At 42.7% G+C, this 24,001-nt stretch overlaps 1 non-coding gene across 1 annotated transcript; it reads right to left on the bottom strand.

Moving 5' to 3' along the window:
* Window positions 1-2,193: 2,193 nt before the first annotated feature.
* Window positions 2,194-2,300, bottom strand: LOC141635074 (small nucleolar RNA R71). The gene has a single exon (XR_012539780.1). It is a non-coding gene; the product is annotated as a small nucleolar RNA R71 (small nucleolar RNA).
* Window positions 2,301-24,001: the final 21,701 nt, after the last annotated feature.

A 24,001-nucleotide genomic window follows, 5' to 3' on the forward strand; every position in this document is an offset into this window, starting at 1 on the left:
TCAAGAAATTAATTCAACTTCCAGGAACCTCCCAGCCGGTCATAGGCCCGGCAGCCGGTTGACCGACCGGGAGCGCAAACTCGTGTTTCAAGCCCATTTAAAAATCCTACCCTAATCTTGGTGCAAACTATATATACCCCCTCCCTTAACCATTTGTACACACACTCCCAGATATGAATTTATTTCCTTTTCCAAGTTTCAACCTTGTTAATTACTTTTTTAATCATTCCTTAATTAGACAAGTTCTTCAATTATTTAGTAATAGAAATTGGGTTGTAAGAAGATTGAAGGTTCCTCTTTATTGTTCTATCCTAATTCCTTTCTTGCTATTGAGTTGGTATTATTTATCTCCCTAATTTCATTAGTTTACATTTGCTTTTCCTTTAAGTTTTGTTTGATTGTTTATGTTAAATTTCCATCCTTGTTGTTTGATTGTTGTTATATTCACTCTTGTTCATCTTTCTTTTGTTCATCCTTGTTATTTACACCCAAATATTCAATCTTTGAGTTGCTTATGTTAAAGATTGTGTTTTTTAGTTTAATCATCCTCATTATTAGATTAAATTATCTTTCTTCACAATTATTGTTGGATTGTTGCATGTTTAGAAGTAGAATTCATCCTCCATTTATGATTATGCTTAAAGACTCCATCTTTATTGTTTATCTTGCCTTTAGAGACATGACTAGTGAGTAGTCTTCTAGGACTCGGTTTGACCCGGTATGGGTAATTTCACTAATTAATTATCATTAAGGTTGATTTGTTGGGGGAAATTGGTGAGGGTAGCTTAGAGGAATTACATGGTTTATGGTTTTATTTTTGGGTAGTGTCGACTTGTGACCCTTTTCCACCAACGAGAGTTGGTTTGGTTGTGAATTGGATACCCAGAATTTGACCTTGTCACCAACTAAGGTTGAGACCGAAAGGGAGAACCGAGGGAGGGTGCCTCTAGACTAGCGTTTGAAATCGACCTCCGAGAGGAGGAGTGGGATGACCCGGAATACGATGAGGGCTTAATGACCTTGACCAAATACTAGGCTACCTTGGAAAAATGCATGTTTTTGGGGTTGTTGGGTTTTGAGTTAGGGATACCGACTTTTGAACCCGAGAGAGGGGGGGGGGGGGGGGGGTTAGTTGGGTTAGCTAGTGTCCTATTGCGAACCCGAGAGGGAGGTTCTAGGCGAATTAGAGCCATCTCCCCCTTACCTTTCTACCCCTTATGTTTAGCCGAGAGAATTAAGATGTGGAATTACGTATATCCGTGGGAGAACCGAGTTCTAGCCTTTCCTATTATTTGATCTATTCGTAATCCCTTTTAGCTTGTTCCTTGCTTGTCTAGTTTATAGCCTTTTAGTTTGCTAGTTTAGTGCTAGATCGTTACAACCTCTCTATTCCTTTTTGACTTAGCTAAGCTCGTGAATTAGAACGATTAGTAGTCCACCTACTCCTTGTGGGATGGACCCTCTAAAGTGTACAACGATAAAATCGTGCACTTGCGAGGTATTACTTGATACCATCAAGTTTTTGGCGCCGTTGCCGGGGAGTACGGCTAGATATTAATCGTTTTTGTTCTAGTTTAGACTAAGTCCTTTGTTACTAATCCTTTCTTTCAAGTGCTTAGGTCTTTTGCATGATTAGGCGAATAAAGAAGAGGTCAACCAACATATCCTATTGATCTTGAAATTGAAGCTATGGCAAGAAGACTTAATTCTCTAAGAAGAAGGGGTTTTCTAGACACGCCACCGGTAGAAGAAAGTGATCAACAAGAAACTACCGAAGAGTTTGAAAATCCTTTCGGAGTATTAGTTGAAGAACCTAACATCATGGGTGATCTGGTTCCGATAAGAGAGACTATGGCTCCTAAGCACATAGTCAATCCAAGCATCCAAAGGCCAAGAATTCAAGCTAATAACTTTGAGATCAAAAATGCCTTGCTCAACCTTGTTCAAGACAACCAATTTCGAGAAGGTCCCTTGGAGAACCCAAATGATCATCTAAATGACTTCCTTGAAAATTGTGATATGTACAAGTCGAATGGGGTCTCCGATGACGCGGTACGCCTTAGGTTGTTCCCCCGTTCACTTAGGGGTTCGGCCAAGGATTGGTTAAAGAATTGTGACCCGGATTCCTTCATGACATGGGATGAGTTGGCTTCGGCATTTTTGAACAAGTATTTCCCACCCTCAAGAACGGCCAAAGTCAAGAGTGAACTACAAAGCTTTACTCAAGAAGAGGATGAGACCTTATATGAGGCATGGGAGCGGTATAAGAAGCTCCAACGGTTATGCCCTCACCATGGCATCTCTGAGGCCGAGCTAGTGAACAATTTTTACAAAGGGTTGACCCAAGACCTTCGGCTTTCATTAGATGCGGGGTCGGGAAAAGGTGCCTTAGACATTTTGGGGCATAAAGCGGCAAAGGAGCTAATTGAGGAAATGGCATCGCGAACTATGGAATGGGGAAGTGATAGGCAATTGAGAAAGGGCAAGAACAAGGATTCTAAAGCTGTAACACCCCATACTCCAAGTGCCTTACCAGGACCACTCAGGTATAAGGATGCTACCATCTCGGTTACCCAAGGCATGATATTCATAAGACAATAACGAAACAACTTAAATGATATAACTTTAGTGAAAAGTACAATTGAAACCAAATCCCAAAATACGGGTACAAGTTCTTAAAACCAACCGTCTCTTGAAATACTTTGAAATGTCATAAAACTAAAAGACTACGAGCGGAAGACTTCTATCGTCGGACGGTGGCACATCCCGACTATCCTAGTACTCAACTCAAACCCGCTCAATTCTTTGCTCACCATCCCCGAATGGATCACCGCAGTTTTTTACAAAACAACAACCGGGGTCGTCTAATCACACAACTCAATATATCAACAATAAGATAAACAGACGACAATCGTCACACACACACAATCACACCAATCCCAACAATCTCAATCACCGACGTCCACTGGACCAGCCACGCCGTTGGGGGACCGCGCAACCGTTCCCACCTAAGCCCCGCTCATCATACCGAGCGATAACCCTGTCCATTAATGTGCACATCCCCTTCCGTGGCGGGTTCCACGAAGGGCGAAACTAAAGGGCGTGAAGCCACTCCCGCAAGTGACTCCACTCAGCCGAGAACACATCTCGAGAACCATAGACAAACAATCACAATCACAATCACAGCCATCACAATACAATTACTATATCAAACAATCAATCTCAACACATCAACAATCATCCCATTATGGGACTAGTACTGAGTAGGAAATCCTACCTGGAAAGCACAACTATCGAGACGGTCTCTACAAAATGTATCAAAAGCTTGTTCTACGAAACCTCCTCCAATCATACAACATACAAATGCTACCAAATCACAAACTACTCAAAAACCCCCAAATCCCTAGATTAGGGTTTAACCAACTTAAAGGAAAGATAACAAAAAGGGTATATAGATCTTACCCTCGACGCAAGGATCTCAACGGTATAACCAACGATGAAAACCGACCTTCCAAACTCCGGGATTTGCTAACAATGCGATTAAGATGATGAACGTACTTGCTTTCTCTCTTTGTGATAAATTAGGTTTTGCAAAAGTGTTTAGAATGATGACTGAAAAGGTTATATATCTTAATCGCATAATTAACAAAACCCGAGAAAAACTCCCCGTAAACCGGCTACTCGATCGAGTATCTAAGGTACTCGATCGAGTACCCCCTTACTCGATCGAGTATCGTAGTTACTCGATCGAGTACCCAACAGGTCAGAAACTATTTTAAAACGCAACTTACCCTTACTCGACAGAGTAAGGCCTACTCGGTAGAGTATCCAAAGACTCATAAATACGGAGTATTACAGTCTTCCCTCCTTAAAAAGAACTTCGTCCCCGAAGTTCAAACCACTACTAAACAAAGGTACTCCCTCAACACTTCCGACTCAACAACCAAAACAAAACTCAACATAAAACATGTTACTAACCTAACTCATCCCGACAAACATACCGACACAACATGTTACTAACCCAACTCATCCCGACAAACATACCGACACAACATACAAAAAGGGTATAAAACTCTTAAAAACTCTTCGCGATCATCTCCTACCCCCCTAAAAGAAACAAGGTTACGTCCCCGTAACCATACATACCTGATAAAAAAGAAAAGGGTAACGCTCTTTCATAGCTTCCTCTGGCTCCCATGTAGCTTCCTCAGTCTCGTGGTTAGACCAAAGGATCTTAAGCAAAACTGTCTCACCACTCCTAGTCTTCCTAACCTTTCGGTCAAGAATCTGCTTAGGCACCTCAAGATATGATAAGGACTCATCTAGCTCTAAGTTCTCTGCCTCTAACACATGTGACGGGTCACTCACATACTTCCGCAGCTGCGATACATGAAACACATTATAAACTCTCTCTAGCGCAGCTGATAAAGCTAGACGATATGCAATTTCCCCAACTCGCTCTAAGATCTCATAAGGCCCAATAAACTTCTGACTTAGCTTGCCTTTCTTCCCAAATCTCATAACCCCACGCATAGGAGACACTTTCAAAAGAACCTTGTCCCCAACCTGAAACTCTATATCCCGGCGATGTAGATCTGCATAACTCTTTTGCCTATCCTGAGCTGCTCTCATCCTTTCCCTGATCATCTTAATCTGTTCCACCATCTCATGCATCATCTCTGGTCCTAAAACCACTGCCTCAGCACTATCATCCCAACAAATCCGACTCCTACATCTCCTCCCATACAAAGCCTCAAACGGTGCCATACCAATACTAGTGTGATAGCTGTTGTTGTAAGAAAACTCTATCAAGTCCAACCTCTGTTCCCAGCTACCACCAAAATCCATCACACAAGCTCGTAGCATATCCTCAAGTGTTTTGATTGTTCTCTCGATCATCCGTCTATCGCAGGATGAAATCTTTGTACTCATCTTCAAAGTTGTTCCCAACGATTCCTGCAACTCTTTCCAAAACCTTGATATAAATCTCGCATCTCTGTCAGACACTATGTCCTTAGGGACTCCATGTAACTTAAGCACGTTCTTTCGATAGGCCATAGCCAATTGTGCTTTAGTCCATGTATCTTTCATTGGAACAAGGTGAGCTGACTTGGTCAGTCGATCCACTATTACCCAAATCATGTTGTTACCTTGTTGACTCTTTGGCAAACCCACGATAAAATCCATGGAAATGGATTCCCACTTCCACTCAGGTACCGTTAAAGACTGAATCTTATCTTGTGGTCGTCGCTGTTCCCCCTTAACTCTCTGGCATGTCAAACAACGGGCCACAAACTCAGCTGTCTCTTTCTTCATTCAAGGCCACCAAAACATATTCTTTAAATCCTTATACAACTTATCTCCACCTGGATGAACTGAATATGGTGTGCAATGTGCTTCTGTTATGATAGTCTTTTTCAACTCCTCATCATTAGGAACACACCACCTACCATCAAACCTCAAACTACCGTCTGTATGAATAGAAAATCGGGACACTGTCCCTTTCTCTACTCCAACTCTCCACTCCACTATCTTAGGATCCAATGCCTGCTTACCTCGAATGTCATCATAAAACTCAAGCTGCACTGTCAGATCACCCATGGCATCTCCTTTTTGCATCATATGTATTCCAAACCTCGCTACCTCATCTCTCAGCCTCATCAAAGATAGAGCTGTACACAAAGAATGTACACTCTTCCTACTCAAAGCATCAACAACTACATTGGCCTTCCCTTCATGGTAGATAATTTCCATGTCATAATCGCCAATCAGCTCCATCCACCTCCTCTGTCTCATGTTCAGCTCCTTTTGAGTAAAGATGTACTTGAGATTCTTGTGATCAGAAAATACCTTAAAGATTGCTCCATAAAGGTAATGTCTCCAAATCTTAAGAGCAAACACCACTGCACCCAACTCCAGATCATGAGTAGGGTAGTTCTCCTCATAAGGCTTCAATTGCCTAGAAGCATAGGCAATCACCTTACCGTTCTGCATCAACACACACCCCAACCCATTCTTTGAGGCATCCGTATAAACCTCAAAGTTCTCAATCCCCTCAGGTAATGCTAAGATAGGAGTTGTGGTCAAACGCTCCTTTAATGTTTGGAACGCCGTCTCACAACTCTCATCCCAACGAAACCTGTTCTCTTTCCTCATCAACGCTGTCATAGGTCTAGCTATCTTGGAGAAATCTTTCACGAACCTTATGTAGTATCCAGCTAAACCCAAGAAACTTCTGATCTCAGCAACATTCTTTGGTGCTTCCCACTTTGTCACTGCTTCAATCTTTGCCGGATCCACAGCAACTCCATCTTTAGAGATCACATGCCCCAGAAAAGTAATCTTCTCTAACCAGAACTCACACTTGGATAGCTTAGCATATAGCTCATGCTCCCTCAAAGTCTGCAACACAACCCTCAGATGCTCCTCATGCTCCTCCTTAGTCTTGGAGTAGACTAAGATATCATCGATAAACACCACTACAAACTTGTCCAAAAACTGTCTAAAGATCCTATTCATCAAATCCATAAACACTGCCGGTGCATTAGACAACCCAAACGGCATCACCACATACTCATAATGGCCATACCTCGACGTGAAAGTTGTCTTTGGTATGTCCACCTCTCTAATCTTTACTTGATGGTACCCCAATCTCAAATCAATCTTAGAAAAGACTGACGCACCACTCAACTGATCAAACAAGTCATCTATCCTTGGCAAAGGATACTTGTTCTTCACTGTCACTCGGTTCAACTCTCTATAGTCTATGCACAACCTCAAACTCCCATCCTTCTTCATCACAAAAAGAACTGGTGCTCCCCACGGCGATACACTTGGTCTAATGTATCCCTTCTCTATCAGATCATCCAATTGTTTCCTAAGCTCCTCCATCTCCTTAGGACCCATACGGTATGGTGCCTTAGAGATTGGCCCCGTCCTTGGTTTCAACTCTACTGTGAAATCTATCTCTCTTCTCGGCGGCAACCCCGGAATCTCCTCTGGAAACACATCCTCAAACTCTCCCACCACTGGTATCTGATAAACTGTCGGACCCTCGATCCGGTCATCTCTCACATGGCACAATATCAAAGGACATCCCTTCCTCAGATATGACTTTAAGGTAACAGCTGCAATCAACTTAACTTTGCGTTTGACTAGAAACCCACGATAAGACACACTAACGCCCTTAGGACCTCTTAAAGACACTTTCTTTTGATGACAATCTATCTTAGCTTTATACTTTCCCAGCCAATCCATCCCAACTATCATCTCAAAACCGTCAAAAGGAAACTCTAGCAAGTCTACAGGGAAATCAACTTGCCCAAATATCATAGGTACATCCCTATATAACCTCCCACAAGATACAGACTCACCCGAAGGTATAAAAACTTTCTCACTAACAGACTCATACACCCTCAAACCCAACCGTTTAACATGACTCGAAGATACAAACGAGTAGAAGCCCCGAATCAAACAAAACAAAGGTATGAACACCATTAACAAGAAAAGTACCAGTGATAACGCGTGCATCCTCCTCAAATTTTGCTTTCTTCTCCATCATGAACAACTTTCCATTTGGTCTTGTCCTCCTCCCCTGACGATCTTGGTGGCGTGGTCGGCTTAGCACCCGACCCTTGATTGTTGTTGTTGTTCGTTGGTGGTTTCTGATAAGAATTACCGCCGTTGCGGTTGCCTCCACTCTGGTAGCTCTAACTTCCCCGGTTTGACCATGACCCAGCCGGTCTATTGCTCTCGTAGCTGCGCGGGTCTCGGAAAGTTCCGGTGCACTCGTGCACTCATGTCTCTTGTGGCCTACACCACCACAACCCAGAAGCGGTCGTTCCCCAACTACTACTACCACCTCCACGGCCACGCCCAAAGGAAGCCCAAAGATCAACCCCGACCCAGGAAGAAAACCCTCTAGGCGATTGTGGTTGTCTTTCTTGTGACTAGATTGGCCACCACCCTCGCTCTCAGACTTCCTTTTCTCGCCACCTAACCTCTCCTGAGCCATCTCCACCAACCTCTCAGCTCTCCCAGCCCTCTCATAAGCTTCCTTAACATCAGTAAGGACTCCCACGGGTAACTTATCCATAATCTTAGGGGTCAACCTCCTCTCAAACCTCAGCGCCAGATTCTCCTCACTCAAACCCATATCCTCAGCATACCTAGACTTGTCATTGAACTGCCTGTAGTATTCGGCCACAGACATATCAGCGGTCATCTTAAACCCATCAAACTCCTCTCTCAACTTACTCCTCACATGCTCCGGTACAAACTCTTTTCTCATAGCCCTACGAAACTCTTCCCAAGGTATAGCAGGTAAAACTTGGTTCGCATATAACTCCTTAGCACTCACTTTCACCGTATCCCACCACTTGCCAGCTGCCTTCCTTAGATAGAACGCAGCTTGTTCCACTCTCATCTCATCAGGACAGTGAACCAAATCTAATATGTTCTCCATCTCTCTAAGCCAGCTATCAAGAAGGTTAGGCTCCCCAACCCCCTTGTACTCTTTCGGGTTAAACCTCGCTATATAGAGGCTGATTTTAGAGTGGTCAACCTCTTTCTCCTTATCCTTATCCTTATCTTTCCCCACAGTCTTTAAAGCCTCGGTAAAGAGCATCCACGATGCTCCAACATCTTAACGATGTCATCTATGTTCATAAGCTCGGCTCTACATACAACGCATTCTTCTTGGGTGGCATCTTGAAACTATATCAGAAAAGGGGTGGATATAAACATACGCGCTAAAACCTCAAAACACGAAAACAAGCTGCCCAGACCCTACTCGATCGAGTTCCCCAAACATACTCGATCGAGTAACAGGCTACTCGGTCGAGTGCCCACCATACTCGATCGAGTGCCCCAACATCAGACCCCAAACAGACCTTATGATCTCTAACATACTCGACCGAGTGCCCGAAAACACTATTCTGGACTCAAAATCGTCAAAAACCCACCCGATCAAGTCAGTCCCACTCGATCGAGTCACGCTAACTCAAAAACGCTACCCGCATGCTATATCATATTCTAACATTCTCAAAACTTTATAAAACCAACGTTATATCATAACTAAGCATATAATGCTACGCATCCTTTCATACGATCTACGAAATCATTATATCATGTTATTAAACGCCACATTGTAAACATCCATCATGTTTCTCATTCCAACAACAGTTCTACATATATCATCAACCTTTCTTTCACATTCTTAACTTTCTACTGCAAACATCCAATAGTTACACACACTTCATCACATTCACACACAAGCTAACCAAACAACGCATACGACCTTGACATACACCCCCCATGTGACCGGTTCAAAATTGTAGGGCGAGTTCGCGACTTTAGGACATCTCCCAAGCCTTTGCATTAGCTCCTACAACCTTTACCCCGGGTTCATTTTAATTGACTCCCTATGTTCATTAGATTCATTGGTTACAGGTTTCAGGATCGTCGCTCTGATACCATTTGTAACACCCCCATACTCCAAGTGCCTTACCAGGACCACTCAGGTATAAGGATGCTACCATCTCGGTTACCCGAGTCATGATATTCATAAGACAATAACGAAACAACTTAAATGATATAACTTTAGTGAAAAGTACAACTGAAACCAAATCCCAAAATACGGGTACAAGTTCTTAAAACCAACTGTCTACTGAAATACTGAAATGTCATAAAACTAAAAGACTACAGCTGAAGACTTCTATCGTAAGACGGTGGCACATCCCAGCTATCCCAGTACTCAACATAAACCTGCTCAATTACTGCTCACCATCCCCGAATGGATCACCGCATGTTTTATAAAACAACAACCGGGGTTAGTACTAATCACACAACTCAATATATCAACAATAAGATAAACAGACAGCTTAACTGTCATACACACACACACAATCACACCAATCCCAACAATCTCAATCACCGATCCCCACCGGACCAGCCACTGCCCGATGGGGGACCGCAGCCGTTCCCACCTAAGCCCCGCTCATCATACCGAGCGATAACCCTGTCCATTAATGTGCACATCCCCTTCCGTGGCGGGTTCCACGAAGGGCGAAACTAGGGCGTGAAGCCACTCCCGCAAGTGACTCCACTCAGCCGAGAACGCATCTCGAGAACCATAGACAAACAATCACAATCACAATCACAGCTGTCACAATACAATTACTATATCAAACAATCAATCTCAACATATCAACAATCATCCCATTATGGGACTAATACTGAGTAGGAAATCCTACAGGAAAGCACAACTATCGACGGTCTCTCTGTATCAAAAAGCTTCTTCTACGAAACCTCCTCCTATCATACAACATACAAATGCTACCAAATCACAAACTACTCAAAAACCCCTAAATCCCGTATTAGGGTTTAACCAACTTAAAGGAAAGACAATAAAAAGGGTACATAGATCTTACCCTCGACGCAAGGATCTCAACGGTATAACCAACGATGAAAACCGACCTTCCAAACTCCGGGATTTGCTAACAATGCGATTAAGATGATGAACGTACTTGCTTTCTCTCTTTGACATTAAATTAGGTTTTGCAAAAGTGTTTAGAATGATGACGGAAAAGGTTATATATCTTAATCGCATAATTAACAAAACCCGAGAAAAACGCCCCGTAAACCGGCTACTCGATCGAGTATCTAAGGTACTCGATCAAATACCCCCTTACTCGATCGAGTATCGTAGTTACTCGATCGAGTACCCAACAGGTCAGAAACTTTTTTAAAACGCAACTTACCCTTACTCGACAGAGTAAGGCCTACTCGATAGAGTACCCAAAGACTCATAAATACGGAGTATTACAAACGTGGTTTTGAATGTGGAGTTTAAGGGTATGCTAGATGAACTCACCCAACAAGTTGCTTTGCTAAATTCAAAACCTCCAAGCTCCGACATGAGGCAAGTCTTGTTTTGTGAGTTGTGTGGGGAACAAGGGCACACTCCCATTGGGTGTCCCTTGATTGCATTCCTCCAAGAGGAATTCTATGAGCAAGCAAATGGAGTTTGGGAATCCACAAGTGCAAGGCAAGGGTTCAATAATAACAACAACCAATTTGGCAATGGAAAAGAACTCATCCTTTCTTGTCTTATGCTTCACAAACGTTCAAAACCCAACCACTTCCTCACCACAACAACAAAGGTTCAATCAAAACTCTCAATTCCAAAGACAAATCCCACCCGTATTCCAAGGAAAACAATTCATCACTCAAAACCAACAACCATTTGGGGGTTTCAAGGGACAAAATTTCAACCAACAACAAAACCAAAACTTCCAAACCCCTCAAAACCAAAACTTCCAACCTCAAAACCAAAACTTCCAAACCCCTCAAAAACCTTCTTGGGAACAAGCCTTTGAACAATTGGTGATTACAAACTAAAAATCCGACTCAAAGCTTGATAACCACATTACCTCACAAAACCGAGTTAATGATGAAATACGAGCATCCCAAAAGTCTACGGAAACTCATGTGGCCCAAATTTCCCAATAATTGGGTCAATTGGCTCAAAATACGGGGAAGTTTCCGGGTAATACGGTTAACCTAAGGGAGATGTATGCGGTATTTTTGAGGAGTGGAAAGCAATTGGAGGAGGTTGAGAAATCTCCTAAGTGGAAGAGGAAGAGGGTGTCTATACAAATCTTGTGCGGATGGGATAATTCGGAGGTGCATTCCAAGTGAAGAGGTGAAGCCGATAATTTCACATTGCCATGATATGCCAAGTGGAGGGCATGGTAGTTCAAGAAAGACCGCCGCAAGGGTGCTCCAATGCGGTTTCTTTTGGCCTACCCTATTTCATGATGTGGCAACCTACGTCAAGGGGTGTAATAAGTGCCAATGAAGCGGCAATATTTCAAGGAGGCATGAGATGCCAATGAACTACATCCTAGAGGTAGAGTTGTTTGATGTATGGGGGATTGACTATCAAGGTCCTTTTCCCTCATCCAATGGGAATGAGTACATCCTTGTTGCGATAGATTATGTGAGAAAATGGATTGAAGCTATCCCAACAAAAACTTGTGATGCAAAGTCGGTACCAAAACTCATGGAAACAATCATATTTCCAAGGTTTGGGGATCCAAGAATTGTGATTAGTGATCGTGGGACGCATTTTCGGGAAAGGACTCTAGATGCTCTTCTAAAGAAACATGGGGTGCAACATCGGCGTAGTCTTGCCTACCACCCACAAGCAAACGGACAAGCCAAAATCTCAAACCGTGAGATTAAGATGATTCTTGAGAAGACCGTGAGCCGGTCAAGGAAGGATTGGTCAACTAAGCTCAACGATGCATTATGGGCTTAGCGGACCGCTTTCAAAACACCGATAGGAACTTCACCATTCCGGTTGGTGTACGAAAAGCCTTGTCACTTACCGATAGAGTTGGAGCACAAGGCGCATTGGGCAATCCGACTTCTCAACTTTGACTTGAAGAGTGCCGGAGAAAAGAGACTTCTTGACATCAATGAGTTAGAAGAGTTTAGGCTAGAGGCTTATGAGAGCTCAAGGATTTACAAGGAGAAGACTAAGAAGTTCCATGACAAGAAAATTTTGAGAAGGGAATTCAAGGTGGGAGAGTTGATTCTCCTCTTTAACTCAAGGTTCAAGTTATTTTCGGGGAAGTTAAAGTCAAAATGGTCGGGACCTTTCACCGTGGTCCGAGTTTTTCCCCATGGGGAGATTGAAATATCCGATGGAGACCAAGCTTTCAAGGTAAACGGGCAAAGGCTCAAGCATTACATTGCCGGAACCCCTATCATGAAGAATGTAAGCTCCATCAATACCTATCTTCTCCATAATTGATTGTGATTCATGACTTCGTCGAGCCTACGACATAAAACAAGGGCGCTACATGGGAGGCAACCCATGAAACTTTGTAAATATCATGCATTTAGGTAGGAAATGATAAATTTTGGACGGGTGATTCTTGCCATTTTGATTGATGTTGGTTGCAATTGTTGAAGAATTTGGGATTTTGTTTGATGAACAAGCGTTTTACCATCGATTGGCCTTTTTTTTCCGACGTCATGAGTCGGTTTTGAAAGTCGAAAACACGAAAGTCGAGGCCAATAGGTGATGGGATATGGGACTAGGGGCATATTGGAGAAAATGACATGGGAACGTATTCCCAGCCGGGTGACCGGCAGCCGGGTGACCGGCTGGGAAGTTCCTGTAACTTTTTATTGAAATATGAAGAATTGAAGAATGAGGAGTCCCAGCCGGCAGGCCGGCAGCCGGTCCACCGGCTGGGAATGCGCTATGAAGGTGAAATGTATCAAATTGACAAGAAAGGAATGTCCCAGCCGGCAGGCCGGCAGCCGGTCCACCGGCTGGGAATGCATATATGGCAGAATTGGTGATTGGGTGTTCTCCTAGCCGGGTGACCGGCGGTCGGTCCTATGACCTGCTGGGAGGTTTCTGTAACTTTTGAAATATTTTGGAAATTACTCGTTTTCCCAGCCGGTTGACCGGCGGCCAGTCCTTTGACCGGCTGGGAGAACTCTGATGCTCAATTTTACACGAAAAACACCCAATTTGGTTCATTTTCTTTCGACTCAACCTCCCCTTCACTCTCCCTCTAACCCTAACCCCTCCACCAAACTCAACAACCACCACTTCCTACCACCTCCCTACCACCAATAACCACCACAACAACTTTCCTAACCCTTAACCCTCCACAAAAACCACAATATGGCCCCAAAGAAAAGAGTGAGAAAAGGAGATTTGGCCCTCCAACAAGCGTAAATGGTGGCGGCGGCGCCGAACGATATGAGTTCCGATCCCGACTTCTCGGATATCCAATTTGTATCCATCACCATGAAAGGTAAATTCGTTTTATTCAAGAAACGCCCCCTCAAGCCGACCCGATTCATTGATAGACAATCCATGCGGGAGTTAGGGCTAGACCAAGTTACTCTTGAATTGTTTGATGGGGTAGGAATGAAAATGATGTATGGGATTCATGAGAAAACCTATTCCCGACTCACATGGGAATTTTTGAGCTCCCTTCGTATTGATAAGCATCGCCAAACCCAAAAGGTAGCCTTCTTGCATTTCCGTCTGATGAACAAGGATTACTCCTTGACTCTACCTACCTTTGCCTCTCATTTCGGGCTTGACACAAGCCCTCCGCACAAGGCACCCGAGGCCTTTGACCATGGGGCCTTATGGAAGGCAATTACGGGTTTAGACGATCACCCGGAGGTCAAGAGAGCCGCTAACACTGTCCATAATACGGCTATTCGGGTTTGGCACCGATTTATGGGGTGGACTGTTTTTGGCCGTGAGGAGAATCACAACTTCCGAACGGAGGAGTTGGAAATTCTCGGCTCTTATCTTTGTTCCAACCCCACCACCTTCAAAATTGACATTGCTCACCACTTGGCCCTTACCTTGCATCGCCTTAGCAACTCTCCGGGCCAAAACGACGTCAATTGTCGTGGGTGGACTCATCACCCATTTGGCAAAATGGCTCAATCGGAGGGTCAACTTGAGTGGTATGAGATACATCATTGGGGATACAATGCTTTTCAAGAACTACATCCACCACAACGTCAATTGGTTTAAGACTAACCCGAATGATGGCCTTGACTATTGGCAAATACGGGTGAATGGTGTTGACAGAAATTCTATCCCCCTTCCTAACCCCGAGAATATGAAAGTGGTGCCTAATTCACCACACTATTTGCTTGAAATCCAAAGCCCCGAGGATCCCTCCATTCCACAAAAACAAAATCCCAATCTTCGCTACACCCGTAAGCAACCTATCATCCCCGCGAGACCCACCTTGCGGTATGCTACACCCTCCTCCCCTTTCATTGTCGGACCTTTCCAACAAGGAAAGGGGTCCTCTAGTTACCAACCTCAAAAACCACCCCCTCTCCACGCCGACCTCATCTCCTTTATGGAGGATATGAAGCTTAACATGGCAACCGCCGCTAGTGAGCGGCATGGGCTTCAACAAATACTCGACCGGATTTACTATGACCATTCCCTTGGTCAATTTCCGGTCTATGACGACATGATGAGGCGCCAATACAAGCATCCCTCCGGCCTTCACCCTTCTTACTATTTATTCTCGGATGGCGGACATCCGGAAGATGGGAGGATCCTTTACGGCGACATCAACATGCAACCCGACTATTATAGTGCCCCGGTCTTTCCCACCCCGCCTTCCACTCAAGGGGAGGGACACGACACGAGGTGGTTCAGGGGTGCCGCTTCCATCTTCACTGAGGGGACTTCTAGCAGTGCCGGAGGGAGCACGGAGATGTTCGTTGGCATGAGCACGGGAATGGGGGAGTTTGGCTCGGATGCCCCTTTGAACACGGACGATTTGATCCGTGAGTCCGAGTTCGGGGCCGGTCATGATGAAGGGGATGGTGATGGTGATGGTGATGAGACCGAGTACGAGTAGAGCCTAGTAATGAGGGCTCCACTCCCTCCCTTTCAAGCAAAATGACAAGTATGATCCCTCCCCTTAATCCAAATTCTCTCATTCATGTTTATTTTTTCGTATGCATTTAGTTAGAAATTCACATAGTTGCATTCATATAGGATTGCATTAGATTTCCAATTTGTAATATATTGTCACATTTAGACATTGCATTCACTTAGTGTAGCTTGTATAGTAATTTAAATATTGCATATAGAATAGAACATGCATTGCACTCATATTATAAAATAACAAAAAAAATGAAAAAATGACAAAAACCAACAAAAACATGTTAATTTACTCCTCTAAATGCCCTCCCATGTCTATAAATAAGTGTGGGGAGGGCCTAAAAAAAAAAAACCCCAAAAACATGCCTTTTCATTTTAATTTCCTACACACATTTATTTCCATTTGGAAGTAATGTAAATAAATAAGTGTGGGGAGGAAATTCATATATTAAAAATCACCAAAAATATGTCTTTTTATTTTCAAAAATTCAAAAACTCAAAAATATGTTCCTTTCTTTTTCTTATTCACTCCCTATGCTTGTGTCCATTGAGGACAATGTACATCTCACGTATGGGGAGGGAAATATCCACTCTTGTGAATATTTGTTTATATTTGTAAATACTTGTAAATTTGATTAAATCAAAAAAATGCCTAAAAATTGAAAAATTTCTGAAAAATACAAAAACATTGCATTGTATATATATGTTGTTGTTGGATAACCATTGACATACGCATTGACCGTTTGAGGCAAAAAGGAGACTAGAAGACCGCTTGGTATACACGTTCTTATCTCTTTCTCCTTTTCCATTCTCTCTCTTTTTATATTGTTATGTAACATGGAGGAGGACGGGTTTTTGTGCCTTGGATGTTCCTTTGGGGAACTATTGGATTGTGGTGTTGATGTGCTGTTAGGCTTAGTCAACTTGTTGCATTTATCTATTCTTGTTGTGTTTGAATTTCGCATGCATATGTTCTTGTATATACGTGTTTTTCAAATTCATGTTTTGCATCCGTTTGTAAATAAAGTTTTTAAGAAAGAACATGGTCTAGGAAGGGAACCAAGTACCCCCATGATGAGCTATCCTGTCCAATTGTGCCTTTACCCTCCCCGTGACTCGCACCCGTGGCCTCTTAGTTAGCCGAGGGAGGCGGGCTTGACCAATGAGTTTAGACCGATCTTGTGAGACCTATGGCCGTAGACTAGACCTTAGGCTCGACTTAGCTACTCAAAGGTAAAGGTAGAGCCTCCTAGGGTGGGTACATTCATACCCCGCCCTCATCTAGGTTTGAGAGTAGGTCTCCTCGCGAGGCGTGTCACATCAATACGCATAAGTGTGTCATTTTGTCCTTAGACTGTGAAATTGCATTACATTTTGTGCACATGATATGAAGCAAAAATCCGTTTGCATTTGAACCTCACATAGACAAATAGCCTTGTTTTCTCCCTTCCATTATTCCCCTTTTTGATTCACCCCCTTGAGCCTTAGCCTGTTCATTTGGCAAACCCACCAAAATAGCTACATTCCATAACCACCCTTCCTTAATCAAGAATTGGTCGGTTTTGTAGTTGTGTTGTAGGAGGTGATTTGGGTCATAGTGATGGGTAGTATACTTATCCATTTGGGTCAGAAGTTGGTATAATTTGGCATTGTATATAAATAAGAGGTTTTGAAAAAGAAATGAAAAACAAAATAGAAAAGTGAAAAAGGTCATGAAAAATCAAAAAGAAAAAAATGAGTTGTGTTGTGTATACATGTTGTGAAGAAAAGAAAAAGGCAAGCAACAACCCCTCCTCATCACTAAATGGGGTAGAAAAAGCCGTTGCTAAATAAAAAGGGCAAATTGATGTTTTTCCAAAAATGAGTCGGGTTTACACATTTTTTGCATGGCTTGGGAAACCGAGCCTTTGTTACGGTGTAAATGTTACCATTTGTTGATATAAGAGGAGTATTTTCAAATTTTTCCAATTTGAGTTGGGTTTATGCAATTTTTGCATAGTTTTGGTCATCCATGCTATGTTAGGGCATAGACGTGTCTCATGTGTTGCAATAAGAAATGGGGTACGATGTGTCGGCTAATTCTTGATTTGAGGTCCACATATCCAAACGGTGCTTGCAACAATCCTGTTTCGACCTACTCCCTAGCCCCGTTACAACCCTTGCTTCGTATTCCGTGCATTTTACCATTGTTTGCATTTCATCGGACATAGGACGGTCTTACACATTATATTGCGGGCACGTTTTCGCTAGTTGAGTTAGTTGAGTGATTTTGGTTACTATTGGTCACAAAAATCACCTTGTTCTTTCATTGAGTGACGAGTGAAAACCGTGAGGATGTCGTTGCCTAGGTCCTATTGGTCATGGGTCTTTGGGTTGAATCTCATGTCGGTTTTGTAATTCTCGGCGGTCTTGCCCTCTTCCCCTTTCCCCGCTCTTGAATTTGTTTCTTGAGCATTGGGCACACGAGGGTTGCTTGAGTCATGCTTAGGGGGTCGGCACCTCGATTGGCACTTCTGAAACGGTACTCCCGACCAAGACCGTGTTTTGTTGTTTGGAAAATCCGGCCACTTAGATGAGGAAAGTGGACAATTTTGTTAGATGTATTCTATTGATTGATTACGTGCTTTCATGATAGATGCATCGCAATTTTGTAGCAAGACCCAACTTGCCTTGCAATAGGGCATTCTTCCCTCATGGGTGTCAAATTGTGAGTTGAAGGGGCGTTGAGTGCGCTAATACTCGATCGGCTTAGTTAGTAGCGTTGTTGGGTGATGCTTATATTGTGCACCCACTCTCCGTATTTATCTTAGTAGTGCCTTGTACATTTGTTGAGGACTTACTCGGGGACGAGTAAGGTAGTGTGGGGAGGTTTGATATAGGACCCTTTTACACCATTTTTCCCCTCTATTTTCATGCTTTCCGACTCCATTTGAGTCGGTTTTGTTCGTCCTTTCCTGCATTTCGTGTCCCGATTCCCTTTACTATGACATTGTGGCCTCCTTGCAGAAATTGAGGCGGGAACGGGAGAAATTAGGTGAAGAAGACGGGTTGACTAAACTACGCATGGAAGAAGAAGGAAATGATGCTGAGAGGTATTCCCAGCTGATAGGCCGATAGCCGGTCAGCCGGCTGGGAACGCCAAATGTAGACAATCCAAGGCAAAATCAACCAAAGGGGATTCCCAGCCGGTGGCCCGGCAGCCGGCCAGCCGGCCAACTGGCTGGGAGAATAATGAGCTGAAGAATTAAGGAAGTTACAGGAACTTCCCAGCCGGTCATAAGGCCGGCAGCTGGCTAACCGGCTGGGAGTTCCCCCATAGCCCAAAAGTCAAGGTTGAAGTCAAGCGTTCCCCCAGCCGGTCAGTGACCGGCAGCCGGTTGACCGGCCATGCACACCTGATGATATCAGGAAATTAATTCAACTTCCAGGAACCTCCCAGCCGGTCATAGGCCCGGCAGCCGGTTGACCGGCCTGGAGCGCAAACTCGTGTTTCAAGCCCATTTACAAATCCTACCCTAATCTTGGTGCAAACTATATATACCCCCTCCCTTAACCATTTGTACACACACTCCCAGATTTGAATTTATTTCCTTTTCCAAGTTTCAACCTTTTTAATTACTTTGTTAATCATTCCCTAATTAGACAAGTTCTTTAATTATTTAGTAATAGAAATTGGGTTGTAAGAAGATTGAAGGTTCCTCCTTCTTTATTGTTCTATCCTAATTCCTTTCTTGCTATTGAGTTGGTATTATTTCTCTCCCTAATTTCATTAGTTTACATTTGCTTTTCCTTTAAGTTTCGTTTGATTGTTTATGTTAAATTTCCATCCTTGTTGTTTGATTGTTGTTATATTCACTCTTGTTCATCTTTCTTTTGTTCATCCTTGTTATTTACACCCAAAGATTCAATCTTTGAGTTGCTTATGTTAAATATTGTGTTTTTTAGTTTAATCATCCTCATTATTAGATTAAATTATCTTTCTTCACAATTATTGTTGGATTGTTGCATGTTTAGAAGTAGAATTCATCCTCCATTTATGATTATGCTTAAAGACTCCATCTTTATTGTTTATCTTGCTTTTAGAGACATGACAAGTGAGTATTCTTCTTCTAAGACTCGGTTTGACCCAGTATGGGTAATTTCACTAATTAATTCTCATTAAGGTTGATTTGTTGGGGGAAATTGGTGAGGGTAGCTTAGAGGAATTACATGGTTTATGGTTTGATTTTTGGGTAGTGTTGACTTGTGACCCTTGTCCACCAACGAGAGTTGGTTTGGTTGTGAATTGGATACCCGGAATTTGACCTTGTCACCAACTAAGGTTGAGACCGAAAGGGAGAACCGAGGGAGGGTGCCTCTAGACTAGCATTTGAAATCGACCTCCGAGAGGAGGAGTGGAATGACCCGGAATACGATGAGGGCTTAATGACCTTAGCCAAATACTAGTCTACCATGGAAAAATGCATGTTTTCGGGGTTGTTGGGTTTTGAGTTAGGGATACCGACTTTTGAACCCGAGAGGGGGGTTAGTTGGGTTAGCTAGTATCCTATTGCGAACCCGAGAGGGAGGTTCTAGGCGAATTAGAGCCATCTCCCCCTTACCTTTCTACCCCTTATGTTTAGCCGAGATAATTAAGATGTGGAATTACGTATATCCGTGGGAGAACCGAGTTCTAGCCTTTCCTATTATTTGATCTATTCTTAATCCCTTTTAGCTTGTTCCTTGCTTGGCTAGTTTATAGCCTTTTAGGTTTCTAGTTTAGTGCTAGATCGTTACAACCTCTCTATTCCTTTTTGACTTAGCTAAGCTCGTGAATTAGAACGATTAGTTGTACACTACTCCTTGTGGGATCGACCCTCTAAAGTGTACAACGATAAAATCGTGCACTTGCGAGGTAGTACTTGATACCATCACTAACCCCGCCCGTTGCAATAACGGCCTCTACTAATGGAAAAGGATGGCTATTTTGGTTATGAGCACATGTGAGAAATGAAACCATTGTGTTAATTCATAGCATGTGAATGAGTTTTTAAGTCGATTTAATGCAAACAAACTTGTCAAGTGAATTTAGCTTGTGAGTTCATTCAAAAATAGTGAACGCAAACAAATAGAGGGATAGAAAGGGCGTACGCTTAACATAAGATAGAATAGCAAACGGTGGAGATTAGTGCATAAATAAAACCAATGACACATGACACAAGACACGGCCTTAGGCCTCGAAATTCGTGCCAAAAGGGGGACGGCTGACGGCCTAGAGCTCGGCCTTGGGTCCTTCCTCGTAATGCGGGCACATCGCTCAATTGTATAGAATTAGATGTTATCCATGTCTAACTAAATAAAATCAAGGTTTTATTAAAAATATTTGACTCGAAAAAATAAACAAGTTAAAACCAACCAAATCTAAGCCAACCAAATTGATTTATAAAACGAGTTAAACAAATTAACAAATTAAATACGATCTATTAATTAAATCGAATTCAAAATTCTAGCAAAATAATAACGACCACAATTTACGAAAATAGGATCGTCAAAAATTGAAGTTAAAGGACAAAAAAAAAAAAAACGAGAAAATGGAGGAGGAAAGCCGTGTGCTCATACACGGTTCTCAAGGCAAATCTTGCGTCAAAAATTGTCCATTTTTAGTCATCTAGTGCAAACAGAAAGATGATAAGCACACACTTTCGTACTAGCGAGAAATAGGGTGAGAGAAGAGATGGATTCAATTAGAATTAGAGAAGTTGTAAATTTCATTTACATGTTAATTAGTTCATTTTATTTCCTTAAATGTCTAGTGAATTGGATATCTTACCAATTGAAATAAATCATCGATTTAGTCATAGTATTTAGAAAGTCTTGCCTCGAGAGTCATGTCATGATTTAAAGAATTGAAGTCGAAAAAAGGGAGTAAAATAGCCGAGCAAAAGAACGTATCATATGAGATATAAAAGACCGTTTCACGAATCGAAATAAACTCATTTTAATTAATTACCCTATTCCAACACGAGGATATGTAAACGAGCGATGCATTTCGGTCACTTCAGACGAATTAAACCTTTTAAACTCGAGTCAACGCGGGTATCGGAATGGTACTTTAACTCATACTCAAACTATTCTAGTTTCATTTAACAAAAAGTACGACGATGTTATACTGACATAAAGTAATGAAATAAAGCGATAAAAATATAAATAAAAGGGAGAAGGAAGGAGATATTTTATGCACCCTCAACCTACATGTATGGTTGACAAAGTCTTGTGTCTTAATCGATAGTAGATCTTGTCTCGAGGGGCCGTCGTCGACGAATACAAATGAACTTGAAACACGTTTTTCTTCGAAATAAAGGCTGTTTTTCAAAGTCGATTTTTGAAAACGTTTCTCAATGAAAATTTAATTGGAAGGATGTTTTGGAATCGTGGAAGAGTGATTATTTGAGATATGTAAACAAACAGGGATCATTTTGGGTGTAAGGGCACCAAAAACGAGACAAACAGGGGGCTGGTCACGCTAGAAAAACCGCGAAAACAGAGTGCTGAAACACTCTGTTTTTCGAGGGGATTCGAGCTAGGTTTTGAACTGTTTTTGAGTGTGGTTTCCTTCTGAGTTGAAGGGGGATATGTGATTTTATGTATGTGTGTACTAAGCTCTAGCTATGAGTGTTGCTAAGGGTCTTTCTAAGGGTTTGAAATGAAGGGGAATGAGAGGTATATATAGGGAATGAAGGTAGGGTTTAGTCAAGTGACTTAGAGAGGGAGTTAGGGTTTCTTGGCTAAAATGTGAGGTGTTTGGAAGGATCTAGAAGGTTGGATGCTTGGGAAAGAAGTCATGGATGAATGTAGATGGGTCTTGGCTTGAGAGAAGAGGGTTTGAGATGCTCCGACACATGCTGAAGCTTTCCTAAACTCCTTAGACATCTCAGAGGTCATCTTGAACCCATCAAACTCCTCCCTCAACTTACTCTTCACATGCTCCGGCACGAACTCCCTCTTCATAGCTTTCCTAAACTCCTCCCAAGGGATAGCAGGCAGCCCCTGCTTCTCATACATTTCTCTAGCACTCACTTTCACCTTATCCCACCACTCTCTTGCTGCCTCCCTCAAGTAGAACGCAGCTTGTTCTATCCTCATCTCATTCGGACAATGTACCAGATCCAGAATATTCTCCATCTCACGATGCCAATTGTCAAGAAGAATTGGCTCCCTGGTTCCCTTATACTCTTTCGGGTTAAACATCACTATATAGAGACTGATCTTAGAGTGATCAACCTCCTTATCTTTCCCTACTCTCTTTAGGGCCTCCGTAAGAGCATCTTGATGCTCCACCATCTTAACTATATCGTCAACGTTCATGCTCTAAGCTCTCGCATACAAAGCGGTTTTCTTTGGCGGCATCTTGAAATTATATAAGAAAAGGTAGATATAAACATACATACTATAACCCAAAACACGAAAACAGCCTGCCCGAAACCCGCTCGATCGAGTGCCAAAACCTACTCGATCGAGTTGAGGCTACTCGATCGAGTGCCCAACATACTCGATCGAGTGCCCCGACTCCAGACCTCAAACAGACCTTCTGATCTCTAACATACTCGACCGAGCTGGCAAGCCACTCGATCGAGTACCCTCTACTCGATTGAGTGCCCCTATGTACTCGATCGCGTACCCCAAAACACGGTTCTGACCATAAAAACGTCAACTATCCACTCGATCGAGTCAGACCCACTCGATCGAGCACCTCACCCACTCGATCGAGTGCCCCCCACTCGATCGAGTCATGCAGACTCGTGAATTCTACCCGCATGTTATCTCACTTCCCAATCTTACATATATTACCACACTTTCAATACTATCACAAATACTCATGTTTTCTAGCGATTCTATACACAATCAACGTACAATTCTACTCATGTTATCAATATGCCACATTATAAACAACCAATATGCTTTTCATTCAATTTACATATAAAACATATCTCTTCTCTTTTAACCATACTTTCAATTCTCCACTTCCAACATCCAACAGTTCACAACACACACCGTTATGCACACATTTGAACCAACAGACAACACATACGACCTTGACAAATACCCCCCTGTGACCGGTTCAAAATTGCAGGGCGAGTTCGCGACTTTAGGACGTCTCCCAAGCCTTTGCATTAGCTCCTACAACTTTTACCCCGGGTTCATTTTAATTGACTCCCTATATTCATTAAATTCATTAGTTATAGGTTTCAGGATCGTCGCTCTGATACCAATTTGTGACACCCCCATACTCCGAGTGCCTTACCAGGACCACTCAGGTATAAAGATGTCAACATCTCGGTTTCCCGAGGCAATGATAATCAAAAGACAATAAAGAAATAACATTTAAATAATATAAAGTTTAGTGAATACAATCCAAAACCAACTGATAAAAATACGGTTACATGTTCTTAAACAAACTGATGATCAACTAAATAAAATGTCTGACAAACTGTCAAGCTACAGCGGAAGACTCTATCATCTCGTGGTGACTCATCCCAGCTAGCCCATATGTCTCGACTCATA

Source organism: Silene latifolia, chromosome Y, assembly GCF_048544455.1.
Source record: "Silene latifolia isolate original U9 population chromosome Y, ASM4854445v1, whole genome shotgun sequence".
NCBI classification, from domain to species: domain Eukaryota; kingdom Viridiplantae; phylum Streptophyta; class Magnoliopsida; order Caryophyllales; family Caryophyllaceae; genus Silene; species Silene latifolia.